We start from the raw sequence: 12,672 nt of genomic DNA on the forward strand, positions 1-12,672 counted from the left end.
TAACAATAGCAATCATAACAGGTAGAAGCAAAATGTTCTGTTAGGTTAAGGCAATAAAGTAACTACTTGATCAAGGTTATGTACTAAAACTGTTACATTCAGGAAAGTTCTTCTGACAATGTGTGTGCACAAACTTGAAATAATCTTCCTACTCTAATATATTCCTTTCAAAGTTGTACTGACAGTAACGACACCAATAATCATAGAATACGTCACATTGTGCCATGAGGCTAATATTCAGGACTTTAACTGCACCTTTAAATGTTAAACGCTACGAATAATTTAATAAGTGAAAGCTTTCTTTAAAATTTTTTTTAGTTTTTTAAGTTTTGTTTCCTTTTGTTTTCCATATTTATTTGTCTGCACTCTGAATTCAAATGCTTAAAAAAGGAAGAAATTCATTATTTCATTAATATTACCCAAAAGACAGAGAAATTGTGACTTTGTTAGGGCCGTGAATGTGTGGTTTGATTATATTTGATTAACATTGTTGGCAATGTAAGAAAGCAATCCCACAGCTGTGTAAAATTAGACAGAAATATTAATCAAGGCTTACTGAAAAAGAGGTGCTCATTGTTTGATCTCAAAGGATCTGACACTGAAGTCTGACATTTGCAGTTGAGATTTCAAACCAAGCAAATGTTAAAAATACTGTAACAGAGTATGATGTTACATAGAATTAAAATACCCAGTAATCACTGATTACAAAGGACATCAGGAACCACATGACCTGTGCTGGAATGGCTTTTCTTTCTCTGTGTTTCATGTCTACAATGTGACTTTCTGACTTCTCCGTTCATCGTCAGTTCTCTGAAACATGTTAAAGACCACATGATTAATGGACAGCCTTTCTCCACATCTCCTCTCCATAGTATGATGAACTATCGATTAACCCACAGATCACCCCTATCTATCGATCGCCTCATGTTCTGACACCCGTAAAAAGTGCAGAGAGGTGTGGAGAGTGATAGTCTCTGATGCAAGAAGTGGAGCAGACAATTAGGACATATGGCGGCGAGATAATGACAATGATTAATTAAGATGTACCAAATGGTCAGTAGCAAGGAAATTAACTTTCAAAGAAGTTTTCAGACAGAAGCCCAAAGTTCACAGACATCTTTGTAAGGAAGCGCTGTGAACTGTCAATCTGTGGACAGCAGAAGAAAGGGTGTTGTGAAGGTGTTAGCAGCAGATCCTTTGAGCCCTGGGAGTTACGTTGTAGGCTCTACATGGATCAGATTCTTTCTTTCCTAAATACTCGGTTAAATTGAGACTTAGGTAATACGGAGGTTGAGTCACAAGCTTGAACTCTTCATTCACAAACAATGTTCACAGTTTGCAAGGACAAAACCTGCTGCTGGAAACAACATGATTCATCTTGTATTATTGTACGGTCTTAACCTTACAATATAAAGCAACTTGAGGCAACTCTTGAATCCTCTTCCGTTGCATCATGGTCCAGTTCCAACAGCCATTTTCTCACTATAAGGAGGTTCAGCCAAAACGTTTGAAGACAAGCCCATGCACAACAAACTCTGAAACACTGTTCTGAATCCTTTTCACCAAAACCAGCATTGTCAACCTAGGCCTTAAGGGGACTTTGAGAATTTCTTTTTCAGAATGTATTAGATTCAATGATAAAGGATTCCCATTAATGAGCAGTTGAATTAGTTTAACTAGCAAAGGTCATTAACACAAATATTTAATCAGCCAATCACATCATTCAGGCATGTAGACATTAGTCAAGAACATGCACAGTCATACTTCAGTTTGACTGTGCATGGTTGTTGGTGCCAGATGGACAAAGAATAAAGGTTTCTGGCACAACTTCACCTGTTTCCAAGATGCATGAGGAACAACAAGGGCTCTACAGCAGCAGACCACACCAGGTCCCATTCCTGTCAGCTATGAGCAGGACAACTAAGGCTATGTAGGCCTAAATTGGACAGCAGAAGAAAAACATTAGTGTGATGAGTGTCAATTTCTGCTATGGCATTCAGATCTAGGATCAGAATTTGGAAAGTATGAATCCATCCTGCTTTGTATGAACAGTTGTGGCAGCTGTTGATGTAATCCTGTGGGGGATATTTTCTTGGAACACTTTGGGCCCCTTTGAACCAACTGAGCATCGTTTACAACTGCAGCCCTTTTGCTGACCATGTCCATGTTTTTATGGCCAAAATGGTTGGAAGCAGCCATCAGAAGGCATCAGAAGATGGATAATACACGTCACAAAGCTGAGATCACCTCAAACTGGTTTCTTGAACATGAGTTCAGGTTAGCCAAACTGCCTCCACCGACACCAAATTTCAATCTAATAGAGCGCCTTTGTAATGTGGTCATATTATAGATGTGAATCTGACAAATCTACAGCAACTGCGTAATACTATCATGCCAATATGGGCCACGATGTCTGAGAAATGTTACTAGAACTTTGCTGAATCTATGTCATGTAGAATTAAGGCAGTTATAGTCGGCTGTGGCTCAGGAAGTAAAGTAAAGTAGGTTGGAAATGATAAGATCTAATTTTGAGGTTGGTAGTCTGATGTTTGACTCCTCTAGGCTATATGTTCCAATATCCTTGGGCAAAATACTGAACCGCTGCATTTTCCTGAACGCATCCATCAAAGTGTGAGTATGTGAAGGCTAGGTTTACAGTGTTTAGACATGGAAAGAATGTGTGTTGATTGCTAAAACAGAGTAGAAAACTGGTGTATAAGCAACAGTTCATTGTTTATAAAAGCAAAATAACTCACTATAACACTAATATTCTCACAAATTTCTCTGTAAACATAAAATCTCACAATAGTATCGTGTACATTAGACTGACAGTATAAGAGTAAATAATACTTACATTGGTGTACAAACTTTCTCCATGTCTTCACACTAAAATTGAATAATAAACACGATGATTTCACTATTCTTTGTCACCCACAAAAGTGGTCCCTATAATGTGACAGATTCCCGGCTCCACAACATTAATACCACAAGTCCACAACATTAGATGCATGCAAATCATCTAATAACAACAGCGCTGTACAACCCTACTGCTATGAATTCAAACCCCCACATTCACAGAGGATACATGGAATATGTGTTATGTAATGTGTGTGTAATATATTCTGCTATATCTGTCAATAAACCCTCGGCTGCAGCAGGATGTAATTTCTGTTCTGCTCACAGCTGCAGCTGAAGATAACTGGTCTTCATAGCAGCATTGTAATAGTCTGAGGTGACAAGTTCAGGTTTTCATTTCCAGCAGCAGACATTTTCACCTTGAGCAACGTTTTTAAAAGCTACTATTGTGCTTTTCCCCCTTCTTTTTGTGTATAAATTGCTCCCGGGTTAATCGGAATGCTTAAAATTTCGTCATATTCAAATCCTCACACTTTATACTCACCACCTTCTTAGGTTCATTATGACCCCTTAAGTCCATGAGAATTCATCTTGCTTACAGCTTCTTGTGAGCAAGAATCTCAAGATAGGCCACGTTTGAATGCTACATAATGTCTTTACCCTTGAAGGCCTAGGTGTGCTGCATCTGCTGGCAGCCAGTCATCTTCAACAGTAGGCCAGGACTTCCTCGAAGACAGTGTGACACTCCTACAGGGGAGGTTCCACAAAGAGGTTTAGGTGCTCAAAAACTGCCTGATAGCTTCTGAAATGGCCTAATGTTTGCAGTGTGGCAGACAGATCATTCTGCTAGAAGAGAACATTGATTACAAGAACAATTCATCAATGAGGGGCTCCTATGGTCTCCAGCACCATTATTTTGACACTGTCCTTGGATTCTTGTTGTTTATGAGGTGGAGCCTCCAGTTAGTGTCTTAAACTCTTCCTGAGAAATGCACTCTCCTCCTGCTATTGGGTTGTTGCCTGCAGGAGACGTGTGGTTGGCAGCAATATTGAGGTTAGTGGTACATGTAACCACATAGACCCAAACAACATCCAAATAACTGTCAGGACTTAAGGTTTCCCCAGTAAAGGCTGTACAAATACAGCTCATTTGCAGTGATACTGATGTGGCTAAAACACACCATGCAGCTCATAAAGAAGCTTAACAAATATGTATAATAAATTATGTAATAGAGACATGAGGACATCTTTTCAGTGACAACAGCTCTTTTTTCTCTTTATAATCCTCACCTCGAGGGAAATGGAAGAAATGTATCACAAATACCAAAGAGCCTGAGAATTATTAAAGTTCCTGAGGAATAGTTAAACTCCTCTAAGACCTTACATCCAAAAATAAACACCTTCTGAGGCCATTTGTTTCTTCTTCTTTTTTTCAGATTCACAAACCTTAAGGGATTTTTGCAAGGCCTGGGAACCCAAAAGGAGGTCCAAGGCTGAAGAGTTTGGATTATTCAAGTATTATTTCTGGTCTAAGTTTAGCAGTAGGAGGTCTGGTTTTATCCTTCAGCTGCTCTGCTAAAACACTGCTGATGCTGGCATGGTCCCAGGACCAGAGTTCATACAAATTCTGAGTAGTTTTAGAACTCACCATTTTTACTTTGACTAAACAAATGAAAGTCAGTATGACAAATTATAAAAGGAGGATCAAAACACTGGTGGAAGACGTCTTAACGAGGATTAAAAGAAGAACTGGGAAAAACAAAAGGAGAATATAAAACTGAAAGAATATTTTACTTCTGTTCAGATGTTTAACTTGACAAGTAAAAAGCCACTATTTATGACATGATATATTATGCATGCAACCAAAGTCTTCCTCAAATGGGACTGGTCAGGTCCAAAGATCCTGTCCCATCCCAAAAACTGCTGTCCCTCTGATATGCTCAATTTTAATCTCATCCATTCTGGTCACTCCAGGTGAAATCTTAACATCTTCAGCTCTGTAACATTCAGCTTGTTCGTCTCTATCTTTGTCAATACTATTGCCTCCAAACCAGACATGATAGCAGGTGTCACAACCATTTTGTAAGCCATCTCCAACAACTTCACCCTTCTTCACCTATGTTGTGCACTCTTTGTTGCTTCGGATTGTTTACCCCAGATACTTCAACTCATCTGTCTCCACTACCTCTGCTCCTTGCATCTTCATCTTCCCCCCTGTCTCCTTCACATTCACACACATGTATTCTGTCTTACTTCCTCTGAATTTTATTTCTCTTCTCTCCAGAGCATACATCTACCTCACCAGGCTCTCATCCAACTGCTCTCTAATTCTCACAATAGATAACAATGTCATCTGCAACCATCCTTACCGCCACCTGTCATACTGTCATACTCATCTGTCATACCATAGATGTTCTTCCGTGTATAGGAAACATCAACCACCTTCTTGGTAATATCCCTCACCACTTCAAACTGTACTTTCTCAGTCCCCTGTCAATATCCCTACCACCAAGAGCCTATCTCAGCTTCTCCCTGAAGTCTGTACAAAATTCTTCCATATTCAAAGTCTTGCTTGTACCTTTAGTTACTTCCTCTTCTTTTTTAGGATCTTGAGGTTAAAACATATTTATTTATACTAAGAGCTGGACATTTTAACATTGGATCCTATGGGAACTGACTCACTTTTGGAGCCAGCCTCAATTTGATTTTAGATGAACTGCAGTTTTTGGCATTTGCACTTTGGTATCATTTTTAATGCTTTGTTCAGTGAAATAAAAGTGTGCCCTTTCATAATCCTTCTAACAATTACACAACATAAAACAAATTGCTGTCAGCAGGTTTGCAACAATAGACACATGCAAAGCACAGAGAAATATTCAGGTTTTTCTTTCTTTAAATAGCCACCCAACAAATGAAGACAAGCTCACAGTAAACAAAACAACAGCACACAACACAAAAGACAGTGTGTTGATTCAATTACAGAGGTCAATGTGTATTTACAAAGTCAAACATTATATTACACCATTAATAACAGTTCTCAGAGCAGAAGGCTGAAGAATTCTCTGTTGTGCTGATACTGTGATGTTACCTCCTGTTCAAAACAGAAGCAGTGGACAGGATTCAACAACTGAACATCTTCCAGGTTTGGGGGTGCTGACGTAAAATCTTTAGAAGGCCTTTTAAAAGGCAGGTTTAAATAGGCTGACGGACTGGAAATGGGCACAGAATGGAACAGTCACTCGCTGATCCAAGTTACAATGGTAAACTGCCCAAAATCCTTTAGTAACGTGAACCTGGTTAATTTAGGGGCATGCACCTGATGTGGGGGCTATCCCATTATATGAATGTGATTGACACATCTACATTTAAATAGAGGAACAACTTAGCTAAATAGAAAAATCTAGAAGACTGGGTTTTCCCTTGTCTCTATCAGCACCTTTTCTCTCTTCTTCCACAAACTGTATCTTCCTCTGATGATTTGTACTCACAACATGTCCATATGTCTTAAAGGACAGTCTGAAAATTAATCCTGCTGCCTGAGCCTGATATCAGAGCTACACAGTGTCCATCTGCCCAGAGCAGGGTGGATTTTCATATCAAACCTTTATTTAAAGAGGCAGAATTCAGTAAGCGTGAACATCTTTTTGTCAGCCTTGTCCTGCTTCATATTCGTTCACCTCTTAGATAGTGACACAGAGGAGGTGCCAAAGTCCGGCGAAAGTTTTGCCTCAAGTTTTGACTGAATTTGAAGGCCGTTCTGGTCTGTTTTTTCTTAGAAAACTGCTTTATCAACCCCATCAATCAGATTTGAAAATGTTCTTAAACTGACAGGTGAAGGATACATCCTTGCTCACATGCGACACACTGAATTCAGTGTCTGTCGGGTGTATTATTTTACAGTCCATAGTGTCAACATTCTCACACTTTGACAACCTAAAACTCTGTTTCTTCAAAGCGCATTCAGTTAATTTTTGTGATGTTTTGACTTAAAGCAACTTTAAGGTGCTTTAGGTTGTAAGGAAAAGACCCTAGAATAATAGAGCACACCTGACAACTGTGGGGAGGAAGAATTCCTTTTTAAAAGGAAGTGACCTCCAATAAAACCAAGCGAAGGGCAGGGCAATCATTTACCACAACTAGTTTGAGGTGGGGCAGAGACAGCTCTGATTGAAAGATGGATGATGATGACACCTATCTGCTAGGCCTCACCTCAGTTAATTAGAGTCCCTAACTGGACCTCTGGACCGAGTTCGTATTGTTGGAGCATTTTGTAATATTTTTGATTCAATTATTTGATTTTAAAAAAATCACATGGCTTACTGTGCCGTATTGTTTAAGTCAAAGTTCTATTACTTTATTAGCCTCTTAACACTAATTAGCACATGTGTGCATGTGCATTGCCTCTGTGTAGTTTATAAGTGCAGGTTCCCAAAAACAGTTTAATAAGTTGTAACACTACTCATGTCGATTTTAATGCAAGGGTTGTTTCTATGTAGGTCTCACTAAAAGGATGGATGGGTGGCATATCTGTGAAAGTTCTCAGTCTTCCAGGTCATCGTAGTCAAAGGAGCTTGGAAAGAAAAGCGTCTGGACTTCTTTAAGTTGCTTGAAGACGTTTCACCTCTCATCCGAGAAGCTTCTTCAGTTCTAAGGTCAAATGGTGGAGAGTCCCAGATTTAAACATAGTGGGAGTGCCTCCCCAAAGAGGGACAAAAGGACCCCCTGATGATCCTCTACCTAATCACATGAGCCAAGGTGTGAAAACAGGTGTAGGTCACAATCAGCCAGGGTTTCGGGTGAGTTCATTGTGAAACCTGGCCCCACCCTGCATTTGAAATGTTAGCTACCATAGCAGTATAGTATTGCAACATGGCATTTGGGTCTTCTAACTAAAATAGGAAAATAGGAACATAAATGGTGCCATCATTGCCAGAATAGGCCCACATCTGGTTGACATACAGCCTGCCATGACACCCAGTCAGAAGTGCCAGCTTAATGCCGAATCCGGGCCAGACCTGTTTTCTATGAGCCTGGGCCCCATAACCCAAACCACAATCGGACATAAAGCACTTTATTGAATGGGTGAATAAGGCTTATAGTAAGAAAGTGCTTTGAGTGCTCGGATAGTGTGGAAAATGACAATATAAGGACCAGTCTGTTTACCTTTTCATTTTTATTTTTTCTATCGTTCCCATCCACAAGCGAATTCAGGGACACCAATTAAATCCTCTTTTTCTTTTACTTCTAAGACAAAAATGCTCACAAACCAGCTGGTGACATCACAGTAGCTACATCTATCTTTATATACCTAGGCTTGATTGACACCAGTTGACATACTATTATACCTCTGTGGATGTTGACTGGATTGCCCAAGTTGCATGCTAATGCCAGGTGAAAACTAGTTCCTCTCAATGGGATGAAGCAGAACAGTCCAACAGATCAGTCCCTGTTCTCATTTCCTGTTTTTGACATGGAGAAAAAATTCTCAATTCAATATGAAAATAATTCACAATACACAGACTCGTGCTTCACACAACATGAGCCAAAGAGTCAACAGTTTAAAAGAAAGGAGGTGAAGAAATAAGATGTGAGAAAATGAGAAAATAAAGCCTTTGAGCTTAATGAAGTGATGTGACTGTACTATTACGACAACACAACCCGCAGCCTAATGTTAGAAATGGTCAGTCAGACTAGCAAAGGAAGCTATAGACTATTTTTCAGGTGCATTTTGGTGAGTCATATAGGCCCCTGCTGCTTGTGGGCGAAAAGAAGTATTTGATTTCATCAGACCTGGCGTCAGTGAAATCCTTCCATCAGCTATTACTGCTGAGAAAACAAAGGAGGCAATTTGGAGGTTAAAAGCCAATAAATCCGTACTGCTTCCCATCAGCAGTACACAAACCTCCGGGATAGAGAGAAGGTCTTTAGTCCATCATCATCATCATCATCGTCCTCTCTCAAAAAGAGCCTTAACGAGAGGTGAGTCAGGCCATTATGAAATGAGCACTCATCAAGTACATGGTCATAATGTGAAAGTCCAGATTAAAGGTTAACATTTGCACATTTAAATGCAATAAATACAAAGAGTACAGCACTATTAATTTCCAACATAAATTGTGAGTTTAAAGATTCATTAGTGCCTTAAATTCAAAGAGTCACAGTGAGGGACTGCTTTAAGACTACAGGTCTAAGTCATCATCAGTGAATGTTAAGAACCAAGAAGTAACTCTGACCCTTTTTACATCTTTTAGTAGTTTCTTTGTTTTGTTTCCTGACTGCCAAATCTGGGGAGAAAAGTTATCAAAAGCCAGAAATTCAGAGTGCGCAGGGTGAGTTTTATGATTGTGGAGTTATCTAAGTGACCTTCCCTGAAATGGTCCATTGACGAATTCAGTTTAGAGCAGAGGTCCAAAGTCAACACACGGGTCAGTTCATGTCTCTTTCTAAGATCTGTACACTGTTTGTTGCTGCACCAAAGGGGATGAGAGGAGAGAGAGAGAAATGGGAAAGAAATAATAAAACATAGAGAGAGAGGTTGCAATGATCAGAACTGGGTAATTCATCTGCACTGACAACTACAACTGTAACACAACTCCCTGCATCTTTGTCTTCTTCCATCAGCAGAGTCAGAATCAGATAACTTTTTGAATCCCAAAGGAAACTGAGTGGTCACAGAGCAACTGTGTCTCCAGTAACAAACAAGTCAAAGTACCAATATTAAATAATAAAAATATATTACCTAATGAAAGATGGGTTAAGTCAGCGGTCCCCAACCCCCGGGCCATGGACCGGTCCGTGAGTTGTTTGGTACCAGGCTGCGAGAGTTGAAGCTCGGGTGTGAAATTTATGGTTTTCAGGGTTTTTATTGTTAACCCTGGGTCTTTTCCTGTGTTGTAGCTGTGTGTCTTATTTTGAAAGAAATATTTATGTGTTACCATAGCGACCAGAGAGCATTAAGGGGCAGAGAGGAGGATGTTACTCTCAATGTTGTTGGTGCATTTCAGGAGGACGCTGCTAATAAAGTTACACAATCACACAGTGAATTTGCGTTTGTTATTATATTTACAAAATACCAGTTTTTGTCTTGGTCGTATCATTTTATTTTGTTGTATTTATCCACGACACCTTAAAGGCCGGTCCATGAAATTATTGTCTGACATTAAACCGGTCCGTGGAGCAATTAAGGTTAACCGCTGGGTTTAGTGATAAGGTAAATGATGAAAGATTTGGGACACAGTGTTAGGGTGATGGGTTCTGGTTTGGGTTTGTACAGTCCCACGTTCTGTGGTCCTTAAGGTTTGGGGTTAGAGATACTTGGACCTCAAATTGTAAATAATAATCATAATTTATGGGCCTTTAAGTTGTGTATTGAAGGGGCAGAGGTGGGACCAAGTCATTGTTTTGCAAGTCTCAAGTAAGTCTCAAGTCTTTATCCTCAAGTCTCAAGTCAAGTCTCAAGTAATGTCAGGCAAGTCAGAGTCGAGTCTCAAGTCACTGGTGTAAAAGTCCGAGTCAAGTCACAAGTCTGAAACTTTGAATTTCAAGTCCTTTCGAGTCTTTAAAAAAAACAAACGAAAAAATAATGTTGCAGTTATGCTAAATGTAAATATTAGACCATGTAATTTTAAAATCTGTTTTTCTCAACACATACAAAATAGTGAACTTAGAAAATATACACAAATTGTGAAATTGCACCTCTTTAAAATGCAGCTCAATTAAACCTAGCTCCAAGAATAATTTTCACCGACAGTTCTGAGATAAGCTGCATGTTATTCTTGGATGCGGTTGTAGGACCAGCTTTAAAATCGCATGACAAAAATATCATACACATTAAAAAAAACTGCATCACCAACGTAGCCTGGAAAACATTTGCTAGTTAGATGAAGTCAGGTATCTCATCGTAGCATATTTATATGCATATTTATAATCATACGGTTCTTGGAGTGAGTGCACACACTCGTGAAGTTTAGTAACTTCAGGTCACTGCAACAAGCCCAGGTACAGTTTACCGACGGATGGGTGCAGGACCTTGAAATGCACCGTGTAGAACGAAAGACCATCGTACGTATCATAAGTTTACCAGTCTCACAAATTGTCGTCATAAATACACATTCGTTAACCGTTTATTAATATAACCTTTGAGCTCAACGGTAATTAATTAGTAGTGGAAATAATTTCTGGTAGCATCACAGAAATGTAGCAGTGACAACAATATTGTATGCTGTAATCGTACTGGGCAATTAGTGATACAAAAAACCTGTTTTATCCTGTGAATAAAAGTATGTGTTTTTGTCAGTGTACCATAATAACAGAAGCGAAACGCAATATTGTGTCAGGACAATTCACTATTTATGCACAATAAATAAAGGAGCATAGCGCGACAATTTCTGTTCAGCGCCAGACTTGCTTGTAACCTATATCACCAATTATGTTAAGAAAAATGACGTATTAACTACAACAGCAGACTGACCTTCGTGTAAATGCTTGGAGCAGACTAACCTGTGAGCTGGAGTGTTCTAGGACGTTATATTTGATCTTTGAATGGCTGCAATCCAGGCCATCCGTCGCCTCTTTGTTACTTCGGAAACATGGCTCGAACAATTTCTCTTCAACGACGTAATCCGATAACAACCGATCTCTTTACCCGTCGGCTTCCCGTGGCTGTCATGCGACCGGCTATTGCAGTTAATAATACAACGGCTTCTTGACATTTTTGTGTTTCTTTTTATCACTGTGTGACTGATTTTAATTGAAAGCCTGCGTGCGCTAGTACCGCTTGCCACGAGTTCCCAGAATCCTTTGCGGTTCTACCCGTGAATGACGTCACATTTTCAATCTCCATATAATATGCATGTTAAATTTTATATTTGGGGTAAAATATCAAGTCTTTTCAAGTAAACCGGTTCAAGTCCAATTCAAGTCCCAAGTCATTGGTGTAAAAGTCCAAGTCAAGTCACAAGTCTTAGAACATTTTTTCAAGTCAAGTCTAAAGTCATAAAATTAATGACTCGAGTCTGACTCGAGTCCAAGTCATGTGACTCGAGTCCACACCTCTGTGAAGGGGTGTAGGAAACGTGTATTTTTGATTCTGTATTGACAGATACAAAAAGTAGAAATGAGTTTCCTGAGATTTTATTGGCTCAAACTCTGAAATAGTGTGAGAATGGTCACTCAGGAGAGATTCAGAGGTTCCAACTCCAACAGGAAATAAATAGAAGCAATCAGATAGCTTAGAAAGTCAATGAGATTTAGCTACTGCAGAAACCACTGGCAATGCAAAGCAAGCAATGCAGTTCAAACCTTTCTCAAAGAGGCTGCCAGTCAGACCAGAGGGCAGTGTTGATTGATTGATGGTTGATTGCTAGTGGACATTTTAGGCTCCAGTTCCCTAGCCTAAAATGTCCACTAGCAATCAACCATTGATGTGCGGTGTGCATTGATCACTTCCACTGTGGAATCCTCCATGGTGGTGTTCACTTCTTATGTTGGCGTGTGAACCAACTGAATTGCTAAGTTTAAGGTGATGAGGATTGGCTTTTTTCACAAAATGATTTTAGTTTTACAAAATGTCAGAATCGTCAGAAACAGCACTCTGGTTGCTTGTTAACACAATGAAATGTAATTTATAGTTAAGGTCAAAGCACATCAATGAATTTTTGAGCCAGGCCCTCAGAGGAGGTTCATTTGCTCATGATGATAACGTTTCCTTTCCTACTATTGATTAAAAGTGATTTCCATTATTTAACACATGACTTCTTAACTTCAAGCAACATGATGGGCTCTTTGCTATCTTTATGCAGCTGATGTAGATTACAA

The sequence above is a fragment of the Astatotilapia calliptera genome, chromosome 3, assembly GCF_964374335.1.
Source record: "Astatotilapia calliptera chromosome 3, fAstCal68.1, whole genome shotgun sequence".
NCBI classification, from domain to species: domain Eukaryota; kingdom Metazoa; phylum Chordata; class Actinopteri; order Cichliformes; family Cichlidae; genus Astatotilapia; species Astatotilapia calliptera.